General features: G+C 37.4%; 1 protein-coding gene and 20 non-coding genes across 21 annotated transcripts in view; 1 reads left to right on the plus strand and 20 right to left on the minus strand.

Moving 5' to 3' along the window:
* The window catches only part of LOC130625230 (piggyBac transposable element-derived protein 1-like), a 104,455-nt gene that overhangs the window by 70,137 nt on the left and 10,868 nt on the right, over window positions 1–23,450 (plus strand). The gene's annotated exons all lie outside the window — the stretch shown is intronic.
* Window positions 841–913, minus strand: Trnar-ucu (transfer RNA arginine (anticodon UCU)). The gene has a single exon. It is a non-coding gene; the product is annotated as a tRNA-Arg (tRNA).
* On the minus strand, window positions 2,176–2,249 carry Trnar-ucu (transfer RNA arginine (anticodon UCU)). The gene has a single exon. It is a non-coding gene; the product is annotated as a tRNA-Arg (tRNA).
* Window positions 3,512–3,584, minus strand: Trnar-ucu (transfer RNA arginine (anticodon UCU)). The gene has a single exon. It is a non-coding gene; the product is annotated as a tRNA-Arg (tRNA).
* Trnar-ucu (transfer RNA arginine (anticodon UCU)) lies at window positions 4,847–4,920 on the minus strand. The gene has a single exon. It is a non-coding gene; the product is annotated as a tRNA-Arg (tRNA).
* Window positions 6,183–6,256, minus strand: Trnar-ucu (transfer RNA arginine (anticodon UCU)). Its single transcript has one exon. It is a non-coding gene; the product is annotated as a tRNA-Arg (tRNA).
* Window positions 9,810–9,883, minus strand: Trnar-ucu (transfer RNA arginine (anticodon UCU)). The gene has a single exon. It is a non-coding gene; the product is annotated as a tRNA-Arg (tRNA).
* On the minus strand, window positions 13,436–13,509 carry Trnar-ucu (transfer RNA arginine (anticodon UCU)). Its single transcript has one exon. It is a non-coding gene; the product is annotated as a tRNA-Arg (tRNA).
* Trnar-ucu (transfer RNA arginine (anticodon UCU)) lies at window positions 13,762–13,835 on the minus strand. Its single transcript has one exon. It is a non-coding gene; the product is annotated as a tRNA-Arg (tRNA).
* Window positions 14,272–14,345, minus strand: Trnar-ucu (transfer RNA arginine (anticodon UCU)). Its single transcript has one exon. It is a non-coding gene; the product is annotated as a tRNA-Arg (tRNA).
* Trnar-ucu (transfer RNA arginine (anticodon UCU)) lies at window positions 14,598–14,671 on the minus strand. Its single transcript has one exon. It is a non-coding gene; the product is annotated as a tRNA-Arg (tRNA).
* Window positions 16,629–16,702, minus strand: Trnar-ucu (transfer RNA arginine (anticodon UCU)). Its single transcript has one exon. It is a non-coding gene; the product is annotated as a tRNA-Arg (tRNA).
* Window positions 17,139–17,212, minus strand: Trnar-ucu (transfer RNA arginine (anticodon UCU)). The gene has a single exon. It is a non-coding gene; the product is annotated as a tRNA-Arg (tRNA).
* Trnar-ucu (transfer RNA arginine (anticodon UCU)) lies at window positions 18,149–18,222 on the minus strand. Its single transcript has one exon. It is a non-coding gene; the product is annotated as a tRNA-Arg (tRNA).
* Trnar-ucu (transfer RNA arginine (anticodon UCU)) lies at window positions 19,166–19,239 on the minus strand. The gene has a single exon. It is a non-coding gene; the product is annotated as a tRNA-Arg (tRNA).
* Trnar-ucu (transfer RNA arginine (anticodon UCU)) lies at window positions 19,676–19,749 on the minus strand. The gene has a single exon. It is a non-coding gene; the product is annotated as a tRNA-Arg (tRNA).
* Trnar-ucu (transfer RNA arginine (anticodon UCU)) lies at window positions 20,686–20,759 on the minus strand. Its single transcript has one exon. It is a non-coding gene; the product is annotated as a tRNA-Arg (tRNA).
* Trnar-ucu (transfer RNA arginine (anticodon UCU)) lies at window positions 21,703–21,776 on the minus strand. Its single transcript has one exon. It is a non-coding gene; the product is annotated as a tRNA-Arg (tRNA).
* On the minus strand, window positions 22,213–22,286 carry Trnar-ucu (transfer RNA arginine (anticodon UCU)). Its single transcript has one exon. It is a non-coding gene; the product is annotated as a tRNA-Arg (tRNA).
* On the minus strand, window positions 22,719–22,791 carry Trnar-ucu (transfer RNA arginine (anticodon UCU)). Its single transcript has one exon. It is a non-coding gene; the product is annotated as a tRNA-Arg (tRNA).
* Window positions 23,223–23,296, minus strand: Trnar-ucu (transfer RNA arginine (anticodon UCU)). Its single transcript has one exon. It is a non-coding gene; the product is annotated as a tRNA-Arg (tRNA).

Here is a 23,450-nt window from a genome sequence, read left to right on the forward strand (position 1 = left end):
AACTAGCATAAATCACCGCTGATGGGAGTGGAACCCACAACGTTTGAATTAGAAGTCCAACGCGCTAGTCCATTGCGCCGCAGCGGCACCGCTACTAATATATGATAGGCATTGGAGATATTTAACCCAAGAAATTGTTTACGCCTCTAGTAACCATTCGTTAACATAATGGATATGTTAACAGTCGAGTGCAGTAAGGCAAAATAATATGTAAAGTAAAAGTCTAAACGTTTTGACAATATTCAAATTGATCACCTATTTGGCATTGCTTTTTCTTTGATCAAGTGTCCTTGTGCAGAGAGAGTGACTACTAGAAAGTTAATACTCCAAATAAAAAAAACTTTTAGTGAATCAGCATATGGAATGCCATAAATGACTACGGAAATTCCATTAAATTCTACTTTGTTCTGCGTTATTAATCTTGGCATCCTATTAGCAAGGGTAAGAAACTAGCATAAATCACCGCTGATGGGAGTCCAACCGACAACCTTTGAATTAGAAGTCCAACGCGCTAGTACATTGCGCTACAGCGGCACGGCTGTATATATATGATAGGCATTGGAGCAATTTAACCCAAGAAAATGTTTGCACATCTAGTAATCATTCCTTAACATGATGAATATGTTAACAGTCGAGTGCATTAAGCCAAAACATTATGTGGAGTGAAATCAGCATATCGAATGCCTTACATGACTACGGATGTTCCATTAATTTCTACTTTGTTCTGCGTCATTACTCTTGGCTACCCATTAAATGAAATTGGTTTGGAATTAACGCATTGAACACATTTGCTTGCTCAGCATCTCTGTGCAATACCAAGGGTAAGAAACTAGCATAAATCACCGCTGTTGGGAGTCGAACCCACAACCTTTGAATTAGAAGTCCAACGCGCTAGCCATTGCGCCACAGCGGCACGGCTATAGATATATGATAGGCATTGGAACAAATTAGCCCAAGAAAATGTTTGCATATCTAGTAACTTTTCCTTAACATGATGGATATGTTAACAGTCGAGTGCAGCAAGCCAAAACAATATGTAGAGTAAAAATCTAAATGCTTTGGTAATATTAAATTGATGACCTATTTGGCTTTGCTTGTTCTTTGATCAAGTGTCTTTGTGCAGAGAGAGTGGCTAATAGAAAGTAATTGCTGCAAATAAGGTAATTTCTAGTGAATCAGAATATGGAATGCCTTGTATGACAACGGAAAATCCATTAAATTCTACTTTGTTCTGCGTTATTAATCTTGGCCTCCCATTAAATGAATTTGGTTTTGATTAACCACATTGTATACGGTTTGTTTCCTCAGCACTTCTGTGCAATAGCAGGGGTAAGAAACTAGCATAAATCACCGCTGATGGGAGTGGAACCCACAACGTTTGAATTAGAAGTCCAACGCGCTAGTCCATTGCGCCGCAGCGGCACCGCTACTAATACATGATAGGCATTGGAGATATTTAACACAAGAAAATGTTTACGCCTCTAGTAACCATTCGTTAACATGATGGATATGTTAACAGTCGAGTGCAGTAAGGCAAAATAATATGTAAAGTAAAAGTCTAAACGTTTTGTCAATATTCAAATTGATCACCTATTTGGCATTGCTTTTTCTTTGATCAAGTGTCCTTGTGCAGAGAGAGTGACTACTAGAAAGGTAATACTCCAAATAAAAAAAACTTCTAGTGAATCAGCATATGGAATGCCATAAATGACTACGGAAATTCCATTAAATTCTACTTTGTTCTGCGTTATTAATCTTGGTATCCAATTAGCAAGGGTAAGAAACTAGCATAAATCACCGCTGATGGGAGTCCAACCCACAACCTTTGAATTAGAAGTCCAACGCGCTAGTACATTGCGCCACAGCGGCACGGCTGTATATATATGATAGGCATTGGAGCAATTTAACCCAAGAAAATGTTTGCACATCTAGTAATCATTCCTTAACATGATGAATATGTTAACAGTCGAGTGCATTAAGCCAAAACATTATGTGGAGTGAAATCAGCATATCGAATGCCTTACATGACTACGGATGTTCCATTAATCTCTACTTTGTTCTGCGTCATTACTCTTGGCTTCCTATTAAATGAAATTGGTTTGGAATTAACGCATTGAACATATTTGCTTGCTCAGCATCTCTGTGCAATAGCAAGGGTAAGAAACTAGCATAAATCACCGCTGTTGGGAGTCGAACCCACAACCTTTGAATTAGAAGTCCAACGCGCTAGTCCATTGCGCCACAGCGGCACAGCTATAGATATATGATAGGCATTGGAACAAATTAACCCAAGAAAATGTTTGCATATCTAGTAACTTTTCCTTAACATGATGGATATGTTAACAGTCGAGTGCAGCAAGCCAAAACAATATGTAGAGTAAAAATCTAAATGCTTTGGCAATATTAAATTGATGACCTATTTGGCTTTGCTTGTTCTTTGATCTAGTGTCTTTGTGCAGAGAGAGTGGCTAATAGAAAGTAATTGCTGCAAATAAGGTAATTTCTAGTGAATCAGAATATGGAATGCCTTGTATGACAACGGAAAATCCATTAAATTCTACTTTGTTCTGCGTTATTAATCTTGGCGTCCCATTAAATGAATTTGGTTTTGATTAACCACATTGTATACGGTTTGTTTCCTCAGCACTTCTGTGCAATAGCAGGGGTAAGAAACTAGCATAAATCACCGCTGATGGGAGTGGAACGCACAACGTTTGAATTAGAAGTCCAACGCGCTAGTCCATTGCGCCGCAGCGGCACCGCTAATAATAAATGATAGGCAATGGAGATATTTAACCCAAGAAAATGTTTACGCCTCTAGTAACCATTCGTTAACATGATGGATATGTTAACAGTCGAGTGCAGTAAGGCAAAATAATATGTAAAGTAAAAGTCTAAACGTTTTGTCAATATTCAAATTGATCACCTATTTGGCATTGCTTTTTCTTTGATCAAGTGTCCTTGTGCAGAGAGAGTGACTACTAGAAAGGTAATACTCCAAATAAAAAAAACTTCTAGTGAATCAGCATATGGAATGCCATAAATGACTACGGAAATTCCATTAAATTCTACTTTGTTCTGCGTTATTAATCTTGGTATCCAATTAGCAAGGGTAAGAAACTAGCATAAATCACCGCTGATGGGAGTCCAACCCACAACCTTTGAATTAGAAGTCCAACGCGCTAGTACATTGCGCCACAGCGGCACGGCTGTATATATATGATAGGCATTGGAGCAATTTAACCCAAGAAAATGTTTGCACATCTAGTAATCATTCCTTAACATGATGAATATGTTAACAGTCAAGTGCATTAAGCCAAAACATTATGTGGAGTGAAATCAGCATATCGAATGCCTTACATGACTACGGATGTTCCATTAATTTCTACTTTGTTCTGCGTCATTACTCTTGGCTACCCATTAAATGAAATTGGTTTGGAATTAACGCATTGAACACATTTGCTTGCTCAGCATCTCTGTGCAATACCAAGGGTAAGAAACTAGCATAAATCACCGCTGTTGGGAGTCGAACCCACAACCTTTGAATTAGAAGTCCAACGCGCTAGCCATTGCGCCACAGCGGCACGGCTATAGATATATGATAGGCATTGGAACAAATTAGCCCAAGAAAATGTTTGCATATCTAGTAACTTTTCCTTAACATGATGGATATGTTAACAGTCGAGTGCAGCAAGCCAAAACAATATGTAGAGTAAAAATCTAAATGCTTTGGTAATATTAAATTGATGACCTATTTGGCTTTGCTTGTTCTTTGATCAAGTGTCTTTGTGCAGAGAGAGTGGCTAATAGAAAGTAATTGCTGCAAATAAGGTAATTTCTAGTGAATCAGAATATGGAATGCCTTGTATGACAACGGAAAATCCATTAAATTCTACTTTGTTCTGCGTTATTAATCTTGGCCTCCCATTAAATGAATTTGGTTTTGATTAACCACATTGTATACGGTTTGTTTCCTCAGCACTTCTGTGCAATAGCAGGGGTAAGAAACTAGCATAAATCACCGCTGATGGGAGTGGAACCCACAACGTTTGAATTAGAAGTCCAACGCGCTAGTCCATTGCGCCGCAGCGGCACCGCTACTAATACATGATAGGCATTGGAGATATTTAACACAAGAAAATGTTTACGCCTCTAGTAACCATTCGTTAACATGATGGATATGTTAACAGTCGAGTGCAGTAAGGCAAAATAATATGTAAAGTAAAAGTCTAAACGTTTTGTCAATATTCAAATTGATCACCTATTTGGCATTGCTTTTTCTTTGATCAAGTGTCCTTGTGCAGAGAGAGTGACTACTAGAAAGGTAATACTCCAAATAAAAAAAACTTCTAGTGAATCAGCATATGGAATGCCATAAATGACTACGGAAATTCCATTAAATTCTACTTTTTTCTGCGTTATTAATCTTGGTATCCAATTAGCAAGGGTAAGAAACTAGCATAAATCACCGCTGATGGGAGTCCAACCCACAACCTTTGAATTAGAAGTCCAACGCGCTAGTACATTGCGCCACAGCGGCACGGCTGTATATATATGATAGGCATTGGAGCAATTTAACCCAAGAAAATGTTTGCACATCTAGTAATCATTCCTTAACATGATCAATATGTTAACAGTCGAGTGCATTAAGCCAAAAGATTATGTGGAGTGAAATCAGCATATCGAATGCCTTACATGACTACGGATGTTCCATTAATCTCTACTTTGTTCTGCGTCATTACTCTTGGCTTCCCATTAAATGAAATTGGTTTGGAATTAACGCATTGAACATATTTGCTTGCTCAGCATCTCTGTGCAATAGCAAGGGTAAGAAACTAGCATAAATCACCGCTGTTGGGAGTCGAACCCACAACCTTTGAATTAGAAGTCCAACGCGCTAGTCCATTGCGCCACAGCGGCACGGCTATAGATATATGATAGGCATTGGAACAAATTAACCCAAGAAAATGTTTGCATATCTAGTAACTTTTCCTTAACATGATGGATATGTTAACAGTCGAGTGCAGCAAGCCAAAACAATATGTAGAGTAAAAATCTAAATGCTTTGGCAATATTAAATTGATGACCTATTTGGCTTTGCTTGTTCTTTGATCAAGTGTCTTTGTGCAGAGAGAGTGGCTAATAGAAAGTAATTGATGCAAATAAGGTAATTTCTAGTGAATCAGAATATGGAATGCCTTGTATGACAACGGAAAATCCATTAAATTCTACTTTGTTCTGCGTTATTAATCTTGGCGTCCCATTAAATGAATTTGGTTTTGATTAACCACATTGTATACGGTTTGTTTCCTCAGCACTTCTGTGCAATAGCAGGGGTAAGAAACTAGCATAAATCACCGCTGATGGGAGTGGAACGCACAACGTTTGAATTAGAAGTCCAACGCGCTAGTCCATTGCGCCGCAGCGGCACCGCTAATAATACATGATAGGCAATGGAGATATTTAACCCAAGAAAATGTTTACGCCTCTAGTAACCATTCGTTAACATGATGGATATGTTAACAGTCGAGTGCAGTAAGGCAAAATAATATGTAAAGTAAAAGTCTAAACGTTTTGTCAATATTCAAATTGATCACCTATTTGGCATTGCTTTTTCTTTGATCAAGTGTCCTTGTGCAGAGAGAGTGACTACTAGAAAGGTAATACTCCAAATAAAAAAAACTTTTAGTGAATCAGCATATGGAATGCCATAAATGACTACGGAAGTTCCATTAAATTCTACTTTGTTCTGCGTTATTAATCTTGGCATCCCATTAGCAAGGGCAGGAAACTAGCATAAATCACCGCTGATGGGAGTCCAACCCACAACCTTTGAATTAGAAGTCCAACGCGCTAGTACATTGCGACACAGCGGCACGGCTGTATATATATGATAGGCATTGGAGCAATTTAACCCAAGAAAATGTTTGCACATCTAGTAATCATTCCTTAACATGATGAATATGTTAACAGTCGAGTGCATTAAGCCAAAACATTATGTGGAGTGAAATCAGCATATCGAATGCCTTACATGACTACGGATGTTCCATTAATCTCTACTTTGTTCTGCGTCATTACTCTTGGCTTCCCATTAAATGAAATTGGTTTGGAATTAACGCATTGAACACACTTGCCTGCTCAGCATCTCTGTGCAATAGCAAGGGTAAGAAACTAGCATAAATCACCGCTATTGGGAGTCGAACCCACAACCTTTGAATTAGAAGTCCAACGCGCTAGTCCATTGCGCCACAGCGGCACGGCTATAGATATATGATAGGCATTGGAACAAATTAACCCAAGAAAATGTTTGCATATCTAGTAACTTTTCTTTAACATGATGGATATGTTAACAGTCGAGTGCAGCAAGCCAAAACAATATGTAGAGTAAAAATCTAAATGCTTTGGCAATATTAAATTGATGACCTATTTGGCTTTGCTTGTTCTTTGATCAAGTGTCTTTGTGCAGAGAGAGTGGCTAATAGAAAGTAATTGCTGCAAATAAGGTAATTTCTAGTGAATCAGAATATGGAATGCCTTGTATGACAACGGAAAATCCATTAAATTCTACTTTGTTCTGCGTTATTAATCTTGGCGTCCCATTAAATGAATTTGGTTTTGATTAACCACATTGTATACGGTTTGTTTCCTCAGCACTTCTGTGCAATAGCAGGGGTAAGAAACTAGCATAAATCACCGCTGATGGGAGTGGAACCCACAACGTTTGAATTAGAAGTCCAACGCGCTAGTCCATTGCGCCGCAGCGGCACCGCTACTAATACATGATAGGCATTGGAGATATTTAACCCAAGAAAATGTTTACGCCTCTAGTAACCATTCGTTAACATGATGGATATGTTAACAGTCGAGTGCAGTAAGGCAAAATAATATGTAAAGTAAAAGTTTAAACGTTTTGTCAATATTCAAATTGATCACCTATTTGGCATTGCTTTTTCTTTGATCAAGTGTCCTTGTGCAGAGAGAGTGACTACTAGAAAGGTAATACTCCAAATAAAAAAAACTTTTAGTGAATCAGCATATGGAATGCCATAAATGACTACGGAAGTTCCATTAAATTCTACTTTGTTCTGCGTTATTAATCTTGGCATCCCATTAGCAAGGGCAGGAAACTAGCATAAATCACCGTTGATGGGAGTCCAACCCACAACCTTTGAATTAGAAGTCCAACGCGCTAGTACATTGCGCCACAGCGGCACGGCTGTATATATATGATAGGCATTGGAGCAATTTAACCCAAGAAAATGTTTGCACATCTAGTAATCATTCCTTAACATGATGAATATGTTAACAGTCGAGTGCAGCAAGCCAAAACAATATGTAGAGTAAAAATCTAAATGCTTTGGCAATATTAAATTGATGACCTATTTGGCTTTGCTTGTTCTTTGATCAAGTGTCTTTGTGCAGAGAGAGTGGCTAATAGAAAGTAATTGATGCAAATAAGGTAATTTCTAGTGAATCAGAATATGGAATGCCTTGTATGACAACGGAAAATCCATTAAATTCTACTTTGTTCTGCGTTATTAATCTTGGCGTCCCATTAAATGAATTTGGTTTTGATTAACCACATTGTATACGGTTTGTTTCCTCAGCACTTCTGTGCAATAGCAGGGGTAAGAAACTAGCATAAATCACCGCTGATGGGAGTGGAACGCACAACGTTTGAATTAGAAGTCCAACGCGCTAGTCCATTGCGCCGCAGCGGCACCGCTAATAATACATGATAGGCAATGGAGATATTTAACCCAAGAAAATGTTTACGCCTCTAGTAACCATTCGTTAACATGATGGATATGTTAACAGTCGAGTGCAGTAAGGCAAAATAATATGTAAAGTAAAAGTCTAAACGTTTTGTCAATATTCAAATTGATCACCTATTTGGCATTGCTTTTTCTTTGATCAAGTGTCCTTGTGCAGAGAGAGTGACTACTAGAAAGGTAATACTCCAAATAAAAAAAACTTTTAGTGAATCAGCATATGGAATGCCATAAATGACTACGGAAGTTCCATTAAATTCTACTTTGTTCTGCGTTATTAATCTTGGCATCCCATTAGCAAGGGCAGGAAACTAGCATAAATCACCGCTGATGGGAGTCCAACCCACAACCTTTGAATTAGAAGTCCAACGCGCTAGTACATTGCGCCACAGCGGCACGGCTGTATATATATGATAGGCATTGGAGCAATTTAACCCAAGAAAATGTTTGCACATCTAGTAATCATTCCTTAACATGATGAATATGTTAACAGTCGAGTGCATTAAGCCAAAACATTATGTGGGTGAAATCAGCATATCGAATGCCTTACATGACTACGGATGTTCCATTAATCTCTACTTTGTTCTGCGTCATTACTCTTGGCTTCCCATTAAATGAAATTGGTTTGGAATTAACGCATTGAACACATTTGCTTGCTCAGCATCTCTGTGCAATAGCAAGGGTAAGAAACTAGCATAAATCACCGCTGTTGGGAGTCGAACCCACAACCTTTGAATTAAAAGTCCAACGCGCTAGTCCATTGCGCCACAGCGACACGGCTATAGATATATGATAGGCATTGGAACAAATTAACCCAAGAACATGTTTGCATATGTAGTAACTTTTCGTTAACATGATGGATATGTTAACAGTCGAGTGCAGCAAGCCAAAACAATATGTAGAGTAAAAATCTAAATGCTTTGGCAATATTAAATTGATGACATATTTGGCTTTGCTTTTTCTTTGATCAAGTATCTTTGTGCAGAGAGAGTGGCTAATAGAAAGTAATTGCTGCAAATAAGGTAATTTCTAGTGAATCAGCATATGGAATGCCTTGTATGACTACGGAAAATCCATTAAATTCTACTTTGTTCTGCGTTATTAATCTTGGCGTCCCATTAAATGAATTTGGTTTTGATTAACCACATTGTATACGGTTTGTTTCCTCAGCACTTCTGTGCAATAGCAGGGGTAAGAAACTAGCATAAATCACCGCTGATGGGAGTGGAACCCACAACGTTTGAATTAGAAGTCCAACGCGCTAGCCCATTGCGCCGCAGCGGCACCGCTACTAATACATGATAGGCATTGGAGATATTTAACCCCAAAAAATGTTTACGCCTTTAGTAACCATTCGTTAACATGATGGATATGTTAACAGTCGAGTGCAGTAAGGCAAAATATTATGTATAGTTAAAGTCTAAACGTTTTGTCAATATTCAAATTGATCACCTATTTGGCATTGCTTTTTCTTTGATCAAGTGTCCTTGTGCAGAGAGAGTGACTACTAGAAAGGTAATACTCCAAATAAAAAAAACTTTTAGTGAATCAGCATATGGAATGCCATAAATGACTACGGAAATTCCATTAAATTCTACTTTGTTCTGCGTTATTAATCTTGGCATCCCATTAGCAAGGGCAAGAAACTAGCATAAATCACCGCTGATGGGAGTCCAACCCACAACCTTTGAATTAGAAGTCCAACGCGCTAGTACATTGCGCCACAGCGGCACGGCTGTATATATATGATAGGCATTGGAGCAATTTAACCCAAGAAAATGTTTGCACATCTAGTAATCATTCCTTAACATGATGAATATGTTAACAGTCGAGTGCATTAAGCCAAAACATTATGTGGAGTGAAATCAGCATATCGAATGCCTTACATGACTACGGATGTTCCATTAATCTCTACTTTGTTCTGCGTCATTACTCTTGGCTTCCCATTAAATGAAATTGGTTTGGAATTAACGCATTGAACACATTTGCCTGCTCAGCATCTATGTGCAATAGCAAGGGTAAGAAACTAGCATAAATCACCGCTGTTGGGAGTCGAACCCACAACCTTTGAATTAGAAGTCCAACGCGCTAGTCCATTGCGCCACAGCGGCACGGCTATAGATATATGATAGGCATTGGAACAAAGTAACCCAAGAAAATGTTTGCATATCTAGTAACTTTTCTTTAACATGATGGATATGTTAACAGTCGAGTGCAGCAAGCCAAAACAATATGTAGAGTAAAAATCTAAATGCTTTGGCAATATTAAATTGATGACCTATTTGGCTTTGCTTGTTCTTTGATCAAGTGTCTTTGTGCAGAGAGAGTGGCTAATAGAAAGTAATTGCTGCAAATAAGGTAATTTCTAGTGAATCAGAATATGGAATGCCTTGTATGACAACGGAAAATCCATTAAATTCTACTTTGTTCTGCGTTATTAATCTTGGCGTCCCATTAAATGAATTTGGTTTTGATTAACCACATTGTATACGGTTTGTTTCCTCAGCACTTCTGTGCAATAGCAGGGGTAAGAAACTAGCATAAATCACCGCTGATGGGAGTGGAACCCACAACGTTTGAATTAGAAGTCCAACGCGCTAGTCCATTGGGCCGCAGCGGCACCGCTACTAATACATGATAGGCATTGGAGATATTTAACCCAAGAAAATGTTTACGCCTCTAGTAACCATTCGTTAACATGATGGATATGTTAACAGTCGAGTGCAGTAAGGCAAAATAATATGTAAAGTAAAAGTTTAAACGTTTTGTCAATATTCAAATTGATCACCTATTTGGCATTGCTTTTTCTTTGATCAAGTGTCCTTGTGCAGAGAGAGTGACTACTAGAAAGGTAATACTCCAAATAAAAAAAACTTCTAGTGAATCAGCATATGGAATGCCATAAATGACTACGGAAATTCCATTAAATTCTACTTTGTTCTGCGTTATTAATCTTGGCATCCCATTAGCAAAGGTAAGAAACTAGCATAAATCACCGCTGATGGGAGTCCAACCCACAACCTTTGAATTAGAAGTCCAACGCGCTAGTACATTGCGCCACAGCGGCACGGCTGTATATATATGATAGGCATTGGAGCAATTTAACCCAAGAAAATGTTTGCACATCTAGTAATCATTCCTTAACATGATGAATATGTTAACAGTCGAGTGCATTAAGCCAAAACATTATGTGGAGTGAAATCAGCATATCGAATGCCTTACATGACTACGGATGTTCCATTAATCTCTACTTTGTTCTGCGTCATTACTCTTGGCTTCCCATTAAATGAAATTGGTTTGGAATTAACGCATTGAACACATTTGCTTGCTCAGCATCTCTGTGCAATAGCAAGGGTAAGAAACTAGCATAAATCACCGCTGTTGGGAGTCGAACCCACAACCTTTGAATTAAAAGTCCAACGCGCTAGTCCATTGCGCCACAGCGACACGGCTATAGATATATGATAGGCATTGGAACAAATTAACCCAAGAAAATGTTTGCATATGTAGTAACTTTTCGTTAACATGATGGATATGTTAACAGTCGAGTGCAGCAAGCCAAAACAATATGTAGAGTAAAAATCTAAATGCTTTGGCAATATTAAATTGATGACCTATTTGACTTTGCTTTTTCTTTGATCAAGTATCTTTGTGCAGAGAGAGTGGCTAATAGAAAGTAATTGCTGCAAATAAGGTTATTTCTAGTGAATCAGCATATGGAATGCCTTGTATGACTACGGAAAATCCATTAAATTCTACTTTGTTCTGCGTTATTAATCTTGGCGTCCCATTAAATGAATTTGGTTTTGATTAACCACATTGTATACGGTTTGTTTCCTCAGCACTTCTGTGCAATAGCAGGGGTAAGAAACTAGCATAAATCACCGCTGATAGGAGTGGAACCCACAACGTTTGAATTAGAAGTCCAACGCGCTAGCCCATTGCGCCGCAGCGGCACCGCTACTAATACATGATAGGCATTGGAGATATTTAACCCAAGAAAATGTTTACGCCTCTAGTAACCATTCGTTAACATGATGGATATGTTAACAGTCGAGTGCAGTAAGGCAAAATAATATGTATAGTAAAAGTCTAAACGTTTTGTCAATATTCAAATTGATCACCTATTTGGCATTGCTTTTTCTTTGATCAAGTGTCCTTGTGCAGACAGAGTGACTACTAGAAAGTTAATACTCCAAATAAAAAAAACTTTTAGTGAATCAGCATATGGAATGCCATAAATGACTACGGAAATTCCATTAAATTCTACTTTGTTCTGCGTTATTAATCTTGGCATCCTATTAGCAAGGGTAAGAAACTAGCATAAATCACCGCTGATTGGAGTCCAACCCACAACCTTTGAATTAGAAGTCCAACGCGCTAGTACATTGCGCCACAGCGGCACGGCTGTATATATATGATAGGCATTGGAGCAATTTAACCCAAGAAAATGTTTGCACATCTAATAATCATTCCTTAACATGATGAATATGTTAACAGTCGAGTGCATTAAGCCAAAACATTATGTGGAGTGCAATCAGCATATCGAATGCCTTACATGACTACGGATGTTCCATTAATCTCTACTTTGTTCTGCGTCATTACTCTTGGCTTCCCATTAAATGAAATTGGTTTGGAATTAACGCATTGAACACATTTGCTTGCTCAGCATCTCTGTGCAATAGCAAGGGTAAGAAACTAGCATAAATCACCGCTGTTGGGAGTCGAACCCACAACCTTTGAATTAAAAGCCCAACGCGCTAGTCCATTGCGCCACAGCGGCACGGCTATAGATATATAATAGGCATTTTAACAAATTAACCCAAGAAAATGTTTGCATATCTAGTAACTTTTCGTTAACATGATGGATATGTTAACAGTCGAGTGCAGCAAGCCAAAACAATATGTAGAGTAAAAATCTAAATGCTTTGGCAATATTAAATTGATGACCTATTTGGCTTTGCTTTTTCTTTGATCAAGTATCTTTGTGCAGAGAGAGTGGCTAATAGAAAGTAATTGCTGCAAATAAGGTAATTTCTAGTGAATCAGCATATGGAATGCCTTGTATGACTACGGAAAATCCATTAAATTCTACTTTGTTCTGCGTTATTAATCTTGGCGTCCCATTAAATGAATTTGGTTTTGATTAACCACATTGTATACGGTTGGTTCCTCAGCACTTCTGTGCAATAGCAGGGGTAAGAAACTAGCATAAATCACCGCTGATGGGAGTGGAACCCACAACGTTTGAATTAGAAGTCCAACGCGCTAGCCCATTGCGCCGCAGCGGCACGGCTACTAATACATGATAGGCATTGGAGATATTTAACCCCAAAAAATGTTTACTCCTTTAGTAACCATTCGTTAACATGATGGATATGTTAACAGTCGAGTGCAGTAAGGCAAAATATTATGTATAGTAAAAGTCTAACTGTTTGTCAATATTCAAATTGATCACCTATTTGGCATTGCTTTTTCTTTGATCGAGTGTCCTTGTGCAGAGAGAGTGACTACTAGAAAGTTAATACTCCAAATAAAAAAAACTTCTAGTGAATCAGCATATGGAATGCCATAAATGACTACGGAAATTCCATTAAATTCTACTTTGTTCTGCGTTATTAATCTTGGCATCCCATTAGCAAGGGTAAGAAACTAGCATAAATCACCGCTGATGGGAGTCCAACCCACAACCTTTGAATTAGAAGTCCAACGCGCTAGTCCATTGCGCCACAGCGGCACGGCTATAGATATATGATAGGCATTGGAACAAATTAACCCAAGAAAATGTGTGCACATCTAGTAATCATTCCTTAACATGATGAATATGTTAACAGTCGAGTGCATTAAGCCAAAACATTATGTGGAGTGAAATCAGCATATCGAATGCCTTACATGACATTAAATGAAATTGGTTTGGACTCAACGCATTGAACACATTCGCTTGCTCAGCATCCCTGTGCAATAGCAAGGGAAAGAAAGGAGCATAAATCACCGCTGATGGGAGTCGAACCCACAACCTTTGAATTAGAAGTCCAACGCGCTAGTCCATTGCGCCACAGCGGCACGGCTATAGATATATGATAGGCATTGGAACAAATTAACCCAAGAAAATGTTTGCACATCTAGTAATCATTCGTTAACATGATGAATATGGTAACAGCCGAGTGCAGTAAGCCAAAACAATATGTAGAGTAAATATTTAAATGCTTTGCCAATATTAAATTGATGACCTATTTTGTTTTGCTTTTTCTTTGATCAAGTGTTCTTGTGCAGAGAGAGTTTCTACTAGAAAGTAATTACTGCAATGAAAAAAAACTTCTAGTGAATCAGCATATGGAATGCATTAAATGACTACGGAAATTCCATTAATTTCTACTTTGTTCTGCGTTGTTAATCTTGGTGTACCATTAAAAGAATTTGGTTTTGCTTAAACACATTGAATACGGTTTGTTTGCACAGCACCTTTGTTAAATAGCATTGGTAAGAAACTAGCAAAAATCACCGCTGATGGGAGTCGAACCCACAAACTTTGAATTAGAAGTCCAACGCGCTAGTCCATTGCGCCACAGCGGCACGGCTATAGATATATGATAGGCATTGGAACAAATTAACCCAAGAAAATGTGTGCACATCTAGTAATCATTCCTTAACATGATGAATATGTTAACAGTCGAGTACATTAAGCCAAAACATTATGTGGAGTGAAATCAGCATATCGAATGCCTTACATGACATTAAATGAAATTGGTTTGGACTTAACGCATTGAACACATTTGCTTGCTCAGCATCTCTGTGCAATAGCAAGGGAAAGAAAGGAGCATAAATCACCGCTGATGGGAGTCGAACCCACAACCTTTGAATTAGAAGTCCAACGCGCTAGTCCATTGTGCCACAGCGGCACGGCCATAGATATATGATAGGCATTGGAACAAATTAACCCAAGAAAATGTTTGCACATCTAGAAATCATTCGTTAACATGATGAATATGTTAACAGCCGAGTGCAGTAAGCCAAAACAATATGTAGAGTAAATATTTAAATGCTTTGCCAATATTAAATTGATGACCTATTTTGTTTTGCTTTTTCTTTGATCAAGTGTTCTTGTGCAGAGAGAGTTGCTACTAGAAAGTAATTACTGCAAAGAAAAAAAACTTCTAGTGAATCAGCATATGGAATGCATTAAATGACTACGGAAATTCCATTAATTTCTACTTTGTTCTGCGTTGTTAATCTTGGTGTACCATTAAATGAATTTGATTTTGATTAAACACATTGAATACGGTTTGTTTGCACAGCACCTTTGTTAAATAGCATTGGTAAGAAACTAGCAAAAATCACCGCTGATGGGAGTCGAACCCACAAACTTTGAATTAGAAGTCCAACGCGCTAGTCCATTGCGCCATAGTGGAACGGCTATATATATATGATAAGCATTGGAGCAATTTAACCCAACAAAATGTTTGCACATCTAGTAATCATTCGTTAACAGGATGGATATGTTAACAGTCGAGTGCAGCAAGCCAAAACAAGATGTAGAGTAAAAATCTAAATGCTTTGTCAATAATAGATTGATGACCTATTTGTCTTTGCTTTTTCTTTGATCAAGTGTTCTTGTGCAGAGAGAGTGGTTAGTAGAAAGTAATTGCTGCAAAAAAATCTTTTAGTTAATCAGCATATGGAATGCCTTAAATGACTACGGAAATTCCATTAATTCTACTTGTTCGGCGTTATTAATCTTGGCGTCCCATTAAATGAACTTGGTTTTGATTAAACACATTGAATTCGGTTTGTTTGCCCAGCACCTTTGTTAAGTAGCAATGGTAAGAAACTAGCAAAAATCACCGCTGATGGGAGTCGAACCCTCAACCTTTGAATTAGACGTCCAACGCGCTAGTCCATTGCGCCACAGCGGCACGGCTATAGATATATGATAGGCATTGGAACAAATTAACCCAAGAAAATGTTTGTATATCTAGTAATCATTCGTTAACAGGAATGATATGTTAACAGTCGAGTGCAGTAAGCCAAAACAATATGTAGAGTAAATATCTAAATGCTTTGTCAATTTTAAATTGATGACCTATTTTGTTTTGCCTTTGCTTTGATCAAGTGTTCTTGTGCAGAGAGAGTGGCTACTAGAAAGTAATTACTGCAAATAAAAAACACTTCTAGTGAATCAGCATATGGAATGCCTTAAATGACTACGGAAATTCCCTTAATTTCTACTTTGTTCTGCGTTATTAATCTTGGCGTCCCATTAAATGAATTTGGTTTTGATTAAACACATTGAATACGGTTTCTTTGCTCAGCATCTCTGTGCAATAGCAAGGGTAAGAAACAAGCATAAATCACCGCTGATGGTATTCCAACCAACAACCTTTAAATTAGAAGTCCAACGCGCTAGTCCATTGCACCACAACGTCACGTCTATATATATGATAGGCATTGGAGCGATTTAACCCAAGAAAATGTTTGCACATCTAGTAATCGTTCGTTAACATGTTGAATATGTTAACAGTCGAGTGCAGTAAACCAAAACAATATGTTGAGTAAAAGTCTAAATGCTTTGTTAATATTAAATTGATGACCTATTTGGTTTTCCTTTTTCTTTGATCAAGTGTCCTTGTGCAGAGAGAGAGAGTGGGTACTAGAAAGTAATTACTGCAAAAAAGTCTTTAAGTGAATCAGCATATCTAATGCCTTACATGACTACGGATGTTCCATTAAATTCTTTTTTGTTTTGCTTTATCACTCTTGGCTTCCCATTAAATGAATTTGGTTTGGATTTAACGCATTGAACACGTTTATTTGCTAAGCATCTCTGTGCAATAGCAAGGGAAAGAAGCTAGCATAAGTCACCGCTGATGGGAGTCGAACCCACAACCTTTGAATTAGAAGTCCAACGCGCTAGTCCATTGCGCCACAGCGGCACGGCTATAGATATATGATAGGCAATGGAACAAATTAACCCAAGAAAATGTTTGCACATCTAGTAATCATTCGTTAACATGATGAATATGTTAACAGCCGAGTGCAGTAAGCCAAAACAATATGTAGAGTAAATATTTAAATGCTTTGTCAATATTAAATTGATGACCTATTTTGTTTTGCTTTTTCTTTGATCAAGTGTTCTTGTGCAGAGAGAGTTGCTAGTAGAAAGTAATTACTGCAAAGAAAAAAAACTTCTAGTGAATCAGCATATGGAATGCCTTAAATGACTACGGAAATTCCATTAATTTCTACTTTGTTCTGCGTTGTTAATCTTGGTGTACCATTAAATGAATTTGGTTTTGATTAAACACATTGAATACGGTTTGTTTGCACAGTACCTTTGTTAAATAGCATTGGTAAGAAACTAGCAAAAATCACCGCTGATGGGAGTCGAACCCACTAACTTTGAATTAGAAGTCCAACGCGCTAGTCCATTGCGCCACAGTGGCACGGCTATATATATATGATAAGCATTGGAGCAATTTAACCCAACAAAATGTTTGCACATCTAGTAATCATTCGTTAACAGGATGGATATGTTAACAGTCGAGTGCAGCAAGCCAAAACAAGATGTAGAGTAAAAATCTAAATGCTTTGTCAATAATAGATTGATGACCTATTTGTCTTTGCTTTTTCTTTGATCAAGTGTTCTTGTGCAAAGAGATTGGTTAGTAGAAAGTAATTGCTGCAAAAAAATCTTTTAGTGAATCAGCATATGGAATGATTTAAATGACTACGGAAATTCCATTAAATTCTATTTTGTTCGGCGTTATTAATCTTGGCGTCCCATTAAATGAACTTGGTTTTGATTAAACACATTGAATTCGGTTTGTTTGCGCAGCACCTTTGCTAAATAGCATTGGTAAGAAGCTAGCAAAAATCACCGCTGATGGAATCGAACCCACAACCTTTGAATTAGAAGTCTAACGCGCTAGTCCATTGCGCCACAGCGGCACGGCTATATAAATATCATAGGCATTGCAGCGATTTAACCCAAGAAAATGGTTACACATCTAGTAATCATTCGGTAACATGATGGATATGTTAACAGTCGAGTTTAGTAAGCCAAAACAACATGTTGAGTAAAAGTCTAATTGCTTTGTCAATATTTAATTGATGACCTATTTGGCTTTGCTTTTTCTTTGATCAAGTGTTCTTGTGCAGAGAGAGTGGTTAGTAGAAAGTAATTGCTGCAAAAAAATCTTTTAGTGAATCAGCATATCAAATGCCTTAAATGACTACGGAAATTCTATTAATTCTACTTTGTTCGGCGTTATTAATCTTGGCGTCCCATTAAATGAACTTGGTTTTGATTAAACACATTGAATTCGGTTTGTTTGCGCAACACCTTTGTTAAGTAGCAATGGTAAGAAACTAGCAAAAATCACCGCTGATGGGAGTCGAACCAACAACCTTTGAATTAGAAGTCCAACGCGCTAGTCCATTGCGCCACAGCGGCACGGCTATAGATATATGATAGGCATTGGAACAAATTAACCCAAGAAAATGTTTGCATATCTAGTAATCATTCGTTAACAGGAATGATATGTTAACAGTCGAGTGCAGTAAGCCAAAACAATATGTAGAGTAAATATCTAAATGCTTTGTCAATTTTAAATTGATGACCTATTTTGTTTTGCCTTTGCTTTGATCAAGTGTTCTTGTGCAGAGAGAGTGGCTACTAGAAAGTAATTACTGCAAATAAAAAACACTTCTAGTGAATCAGCATATGGAATGCCTTAAATGACTACGGAAATTCCCTTAATTTCTACTTTGTTCTGCGTTATTAATCTTGGCGTCCCATTAAATGAATTTGGTTTTGATTAAACACATTGAATACGGTTTCTTTGCTCAGCATCTCTGTGCAATAGCAAGGGTAAGAAACAAGCATAAATCACCGCTGATGGTATTCCAACCAACAACCTTTAAATTAGAAGTCCAACGCGCTAGTCCATTGCACCACAACGTCACGTCTATATATATGATAGGCATTGGAGCGATTTAACCCAAGAAAATGTTTGCACATCTAGTAATCGTTCGTTAACATGTTGAATATGTTAACAGTCGAGTGCAGTAAACCAAAACAATATGTTGAGTAAAAGTCTAAATGCTTTGTTAATATTAAATTGATGACCTATTTGGCTTTCCTTTTTCTTTGATCAAGTGTCCTTGTGCAGAGAGAGAGAGTGGGTACTAGAAAGTAATTACTGCAAAAAAGTCTTTAAGTGAATCAGCATATCTAATGCCTTACATGACTACGGATGTTCCATTAAATTCTTTTTTGTTTTGCTTTATCACTCTTGGCTTCCCATTAAATGAATTTGGTTTGGATTTAACGCATTGAACACGTTTATTTGCTAAGCATCTCTGTGCAATAGCAAGGGAAAGAAGCTAGCATAAATCACCGCTGATGGGAGTCGAACCCACAACCTTTGAATTAGAAGTCCAACGCGCTAGTCCATTGCGCCACAGCGGCACGGGTATAGATATATGATAGGCATTGGAACAAATTAACCGAAGAAAATGTTTGCACATCTAGTAATCATTCGTTAACATGATGAATATTTTAACAGCCGAGTGCAGTAAGCCAAAACAATATGTAGAGTAAATATTTAAATGCTTTGTCAATATTAAATTGATGACCTATTTTGTTTTGCTTTTTCTTTGATCAAGTGTTCTTGTGCAGAGAGAGTTGCTAGTAGAAAGTAATTACTGCAAAGAAAAAAAACTTCTAGTGAATCAGCATATGGAATGCCTTAAATGACTACGGAAATTCCATTAATTTCTACTTTGTTCTGCGTTGTTAATCTTGGTGTACCATTAAATGAATTTGGTTTTGATTAAACACATTGAATACGGTTTGTTTGCACAGTACCTTTGTTAAATAGCATTGGTAAGAAACTAGCAAAAATCACCGCTGATGGGAGTCGAACCCACTAACTTTGAATTAGAAGTCCAACGCGCTAGTCCATTGCGCCACAGTGGCACGGCTATATATATATGATAAGCATTGGAGCAATTTAACCCAACAAAATGTTTGCACATCTAGTAATCATTCGTTAACAGGATGGATATGTTAACAGTCGAGTGCAGCAAGCCAAAACAAGATGTAGAGTAAAAATCTAAATGCTTTGTCAATAATAGATTGATGACCTATTTGTCTTTGCTTTTTCTTTGATCAAGTGTTCTTGTGCAAAGAGATTGGTTAGTAGAAAGTAATTGCTGCAAAAAAATCTTTTAGTGAATCAGCATATGGAATGATTTAAATGACTACGGAAATTCCATTAAATTCTATTTTGTTCGGCGTTATTAATCTTGGCGTCCCATTAAATGAACTTGGTTTTGATTAAACACATTGAATTCGGTTTGTTTGCGCAGCACCTTTGCTAAATAGCATTGGTAAGAAGCTAGCAAAAATCACCGCTGATGGAATCGAACCCACAACCTTTGAATTAGAAGTCTAACGCGCTAGTCCATTGCGCCACAGCGGCACGGCTATATAAATATCATAGGCATTGCAGCGATTTAACCCAAGAAAATGGTTACACATCTAGTAATCATTCGGTAACATGATGGATATGTTAACAGTCGAGTTTAGTAAGCCAAAACAACATGTTGAGTAAAAGTCTAATTGCTTTGTCAATATTTAATTGATGACCTATTTGGCTTTGCTTTTTCTTTGATCAAGTGTTCTTGTGCAGAGAGAGTGGTTAGTAGAAAGTAATTGCTGCAAAAAAATCTTTTAGTGAATCAGCATATCGAATGCCTTAAATGACTACGGAAATTCTATTAATTCTACTTTGTTCGGCGTTATTAATCTTGGCGTCCCATTAAATGAACTTGGTTTTGATTAAACACATTGAATTCGGTTTGTTTGCGCAACACCTTTGTTAAGTAGCAATGGTAAGAAACTAGCAAAAATCACCGCTGATGGGAGTCGAACCCACAACCTTTGAATTAGAAGTCCAACGCGCTAGTCCATTGCGCCACAGCGGCACGGCTATAGATATATGATAGGCATTGGAACAAATTAACCCAAGAAAATGTTTGCATATCTAGTAATCATTCGTTAACAGGAATGATATGTTAACAGTCGAGTGCAGTAAGCCAAAACAATATGTAGAGTAAATATCTAAATGCTTTGTCAATTTTAAATTGATGACCTATTTTGTTTTGCCTTTGCTTTGATCAAGTGTTCTTGTGCAGAGAGAGTGGCTACTAGAAAGTAATTACTGCAAATAAAAAACACTTCTAGTGAATCAGCATATGGAATGCCTTAAATGACTACGGAAATTCCCTTAATTTCTACTTTGTTCTGCGTTATTAATCTTGGCGTCCCATTAAATGAATTTGGTTTTGATTAAACACATTGAATACGGTTTCTTTGCTCAGCATCTCTGTGCAATAGCAAGGGTAAGAAACAAGCATAAATCACCGCTGATGGTATTCCAACCAACAACCTTTAAATTAGAAGTCCAACGCGCTAGTCCATTGCACCACAACGTCACGTCTATATATATGATAGGCATTGGAGCGATTTAACCCAAGAAAATGTTTGCACATCTAGTAATCGTTCGTTAACATGTTGAATATGTTAACAGTCGAGTGCAGTAAACCAAAACAGTATGTTGAGTAAAAGTCTAAATGCTTTGTTAATATTAAATTGATGACCTATTTGGCTTTCCTTTTTCTTTGATCAAGTGTCCTTGTGCAGAGAGAGAGAGTGGGTACTAGAAAGTAATTACTGCAAAAAAGTCTTTAAGTGAATCAGCATATCTAATGCCTTACATGACTACGGATGTTCCATTAAATTCTCTTTTGTTTTGCTTTATCACTCTTGGCTTCCCATTAAATGAATTTGGTTTGGATTTAACGCATTGAACACGTTTATTTGCTAAGCATCTCTGTGCAATAGCAAGGGAAAGAAGCTAGCATAAATCACCGCTGATGGGAGTCGAACCCACAACCTTTGAATTAGAAGTCCAACGCGCTAGTCCATTGCGCCACAGCGGCACGGCTATAGATATATGATAGGCATTGGAACAAATTAACCGAAGAAAATGTTTGCACATCTAGTAATCATTCGTTAACATGATGAATATTTTAACAGCCGAGTGCAGTAAGCCAAAACAATATGTAGAGTAAATATTTAAATGCTTTGTCAATATTAAATTGATGACCTATTTTGTTTTGCTTTTTCTTTGATCAAGTGTTCTTGTGCAGAGAGAGTTGCTAGTAGAAAGTAATTACTGCAAAGAAAAAAAACTTCTAGTGAATCAGCATATGGAATGCCTTAAATGACTACGGAAATTCCATTAATTTCTACTTTGTTCTGCGTTGTTAATCTTGGTGTACAATTAAATGAATTTGGTTTTGATTAAACACATTGAATACGGTTTGTTTGCACAGTACCTTTGTTAAATAGCATTGGTAAGAAACTAGCAAAAATCACCGCTGATGGGAGTCGAACCCACAAACTTTGAATTAGAAGTCCAACGCGCTAGTCCATTGCGCCACAGTGGCACGGCTATATATATATGATAAGCATTGGAGCAATTTAACCCAACAAAATGTTTGCACATCTAGTAATCATTCGTTAACAGGATGGATATGTTAACAGTCGAGTGCAGCAAGCCAAAACAAGATGTAGAGTAAAAATCTAAATGCTTTGTCAATAATAGATTGATGACCTATTTGTCTTTGCTTTTTCTTGGATCAAGTGTTCTTGTGCAAAGAGATTGGTTAGTAGAAAGTAATTGCTGCAAAAAAATCTTTTAGTGAATCAGCATATGGAATGATTTAAATGACTACGGAAATTCCATTAAATTCTATTTTGTTCGGCGTTATTAATCTTGGCGTCCCATTAAATGAACTTGGTTTTGATTAAACACATTGAATTCGGTTTGTTTGCGCAGCACCTTTGCCAAATAGCATTGGTAAGAAACTAGCAAAAATCACCGCTGATGGAATCGAACCCACAACCTTTGAATTAGAAGTCCAACGCGCTAGTCCATTGCGCCACAGCGGCACGGCTATATAAATATCATAGCCATTGCAGCGATTTAACCCAAGAAAATGGTTACACATCTAGTAATCATTCGGTAACATGATGGATATGTTAACAGTCGAGTGTAGTAAGCCAAAACAACATGTTGAGTAAAAGTCTAATTGCTTTGTCAATATTTAATTGATGACCTATTTGGCTTTGCTTTTTCTTTGATCAAGTGTTCTTGTGCAGAGAGAGTGGTTAGTAGAAAGTAATTGCCGCAAAAAAATCTTTTAGTGAATCAGCATATGGAATGCCTTAAATGACTACGGAAATTCTATTAATTCTACTTTGTTCGGCGTTATTAATCTTGGCGTCCCATTAAATGAACTTGGTTTTGATTAAACACATTGAATTCGGTTTGTTTGCGCAACACCTTTGTTAAGTAGCAATGGTAAGAAACTAGCAAAAATCACCGCTGATGGGAGTCGAACCCACAACCTTTGAATTAGAAGTCCAACGCGCTAGTCCATTGCGCCACAGCGGCACGGCTATAGATATATGATAGGCACTGGAACAAATTAACCCAAGAAAATGTTTGCATATCTAGTAATCATTCGTTAACAGGAATGATATGTTAACAGTCGAGTGCAGTAAGCCAAAACAATATGTAGAGTAAATATCTAAATGCTTTGTCAATT

This window comes from Hydractinia symbiolongicarpus, chromosome 14 (genome assembly GCF_029227915.1).
Source record: "Hydractinia symbiolongicarpus strain clone_291-10 chromosome 14, HSymV2.1, whole genome shotgun sequence".
Classification (NCBI taxonomy): domain Eukaryota; kingdom Metazoa; phylum Cnidaria; class Hydrozoa; order Anthoathecata; family Hydractiniidae; genus Hydractinia; species Hydractinia symbiolongicarpus.